Below are 3,170 nucleotides of genomic sequence, written 5' to 3'. Positions count from 1 at the left end.
TATATATATATGTACATATACATACATATATATAGATATGGATATAGTGGCATACAGACGTAAACAGGGCGAACGAAATGCTGTACCTCTGGAGTTGTTTACATTTGACAAAGAGGTCGTCTTACTTAATACACAAACAAATTCACCTCCTCGCAGTTTCAAAACAAGATCACATGCACTCACTCATACACACACAACCACCACATACCTTGTCTTCCTCACACACACACATACACAAAGACAGACACAACACACACACACACACACACACACACAGTGGCACACACTCACATATACATATACATACGCGTACAGACACTCACAGACACACGCACACACTCTTTGCAAGGACACATATTCAACAGAGGTACATGTATATGTTACCATGTTATTATAGTATGATTAGTAACGTACGCATTATACATATAAACAAACTCTAAAAGACTTGAGTGGAAGTTTCTGAGCGTCACGTCGAGTGACACTCAAAATTCACGTGTGTACGAGCAAGACAAGAAATGTTCATCGCACGCACACACACACACACGCACACACACACACACACACAACACACACACAATATACACACAATACACGCACACAAGTATATACACACTCACACACATATACAAGCTGAATCAGTGTAGTGAGCAGTTTGTTTGAAAGAGAGAGAGAGGGAGAGAGAGAGAGGAGAGAAAGAGAGTGAGAAAGAGAGACAAACTGACAGATAGAGAAAGAGAGAGAGAGCGAGAGCGAGAGAGAGAGAAAGAGAGAGAGAGAGAGAGAGAGAGAGAGAGAGAGAGAGAGAGAGACAGTGTGTGGTGTGAGGGGTGTCTGGACGGGTATGAGTTTGTGAATGCGCACGCATACCAACATAAACACATTCAAACAGCTGTAAACATACTGATATACAGACATACACACGCACGCACGTACACACCCTCGTGTTATCATTCACGCATACATAGAGAGGCAGAGAAACTCACACAAATGCTTACTTACTGCTTGCTTTGTAATAGTAGTTCCTTCCAACCATTAATGACCATGTCCACCTTCATTTATGGAGATCTCATGATGACTGTGTACGCCCCAATCCTACGAGAAGACACGAATCAGACATGCGCACTACATTCCTAAGCCATGTCAGATATAATCTATAGTTTGGGTTCCTGTACACGGCGGAACGGAAGATTTCTGAGGGTATGACCCCATCTCGATGGGTGACTGGAAGGATTTCATGGAAACACTGGAGTTAACCGTTTGCCTGCTCTTCTCATCTCACGTGATGCGAAGGATATATATATCCCTCTTATGCATGCATCATACGTGATACACACTCCCAACTTTATTCAACCATCAGACTAACTTGGGACTCACGAAAAGAAAGTTTTATATTGCTTAGTACGTATGAACTAAGGGCTAACTAAATGTCTGAGAACAACCACGGAAATTTAGGATAAACTTATGAAAGTGCTTTAGAGTGGCAAAAATTAAGGGCATCCAAAGTTTGATTGTATTGGTTGTATATGGTCCTTGTCTGGTAACTATATCCGAAAGTGGAAAGACAATCTCCATACCCGGATAGATGGGGTCCCTGATACGGAGGACAAGAATATAAGTATTTGTAAAAGAAAAATCCCTTTCTGAGTCTTCCAAAGTTTACTGATCTGCCTGGGGTGGTTTACCATCACCTTGTCTAGTTATATTTTCTCATGAAACTCTAGGACATTGACGGAACACGTATGTGTGTCTGTAAGCAATCCAATAAAAGTTTTGTGAATGTCTTATAATTCTAAATTAGGAGATGTCATGAAATTTTCGCAGTTTAACTGGATACTTTTTCTAATCTGCAAAAAAATCTGCGTTTCGTCTCTGCAGTTTTTTGATACTAGTGAACCATTCCATAAGTTGGCAATCAATGTGGTCACATGGTCAACCATTACACCCTCTACATCATGCTTAATAACCTCCGTTGATATTCCAACAATTCCAAAAATTTTTTCCAAAGTTTATCTGTTTAATAGCAATTTTGATTTCTTGTATGTTACGATATTATCATTTATTTTGGATGGATTGAAAAAAAAAGATCTGTGAAATACTCTGTCTATTTCTTTAGAATACCTTCACTATCGCATTGATTAAAGTGGCTTGCTCTCTCTAACTTTAGAATAGAAAGGAAAAGTAGTTGATTGGTGATGATCAAATATGTTTCAATAAGCTTTACATTGTTCTGGAGTCTTTTTTAGTCAAAGACCAGTTGCATATACAATCTTTTTTTGTCAAAGACTAGTTGAATATCTGTGGCAATACCTAACAACCAGATGTTCTTCATTGTCCTTAGTTTTCTCATTAAAGTTGGTTAACAGAACTTCATAAATTCTCTCTTAGAGATTTCTTTTCCAAGTAAATTAGGGCCGAACAATTTCTGATGTAATTTGTGCCCGATAACTAGAAGCTCAAATATTTCTGAGTTACCTTCATCGTACTATATGTGTGTTTGAGTGTCCTGAAACCTTCAACATTGGCAGCAGTGATATAAACTAGCAGTGACATAAACATCTGCTCTCGGGCAAGTAGATGCAGATGTCACAGGGTCCCGCAGTTTATCAACATCCAACCGTTTCGAAAATTTCATGTTAGATGTCGTAAACATTTTCCTAACAACCAATTTCAGTTTTGCTTGGATGCCAAACTATGTTCATTCAGGTACTTCATGGCTAACAAGAAGTGTTTTATGCCTAATGTCTTCCCTTAAGCGTTATTCCATGGCAACTGACTTTATTTTGACTCTAACTATCTGTCTATCTGTTTCTCTCTCTCTTTCTCTCTTTCTCTCTCTCTCTCTCTCTCTCTCTCTCCTTATATATATATATATTATTTGCTTTATTTGTAGGTTAACAAAGCTACCACTGGTTTCATGTAAAGAGACCTTTACAATTTTCAAGCGTGAGACACGGATTTGTTGGTACTAGTTTGCATTTTGGATAGAAATACATAAGGTTACACGAGTATGAACGGGATTTCGAAATAAGTATACAGATCTCGGGAGGTAACTTATAAGAATATCTTGATTGTTATCTCCCCTTTTTAGCCCTGGATTTTCCCCCAAAATTGCGTTCAACATAGATTAGTTAATTCCTTAATTTTCTTAACACCCATATTTATAAATATAT

The 3,170-nt window shown here is 38.2% G+C and overlaps 1 long non-coding RNA gene across 3 annotated transcripts in view; it reads right to left on the bottom strand.

Annotated features, from left to right (window-relative positions):
• The window catches only part of LOC106875471 (uncharacterized), a 308,728-nt gene extending 307,461 nt beyond the window's left edge, over positions 1-1,267 (bottom strand). For all 3 annotated transcript variants that reach the window (XR_008263988.1, XR_008263989.1, XR_008263987.1), the window contains exon 1: positions 1,000-1,267. This is a non-coding gene — a long non-coding RNA (uncharacterized LOC106875471). The remainder of the gene's footprint in view (positions 1-999) is intronic.
• Between the last annotated feature and the right edge of the window lie 1,903 nt (positions 1,268-3,170).

The sequence above is a fragment of the Octopus bimaculoides genome, chromosome 4, assembly GCF_001194135.2.
Source record: "Octopus bimaculoides isolate UCB-OBI-ISO-001 chromosome 4, ASM119413v2, whole genome shotgun sequence".
NCBI classification, from domain to species: domain Eukaryota; kingdom Metazoa; phylum Mollusca; class Cephalopoda; order Octopoda; family Octopodidae; genus Octopus; species Octopus bimaculoides.
This window is presented reverse-complemented; position numbering and strand designations above follow the sequence as displayed.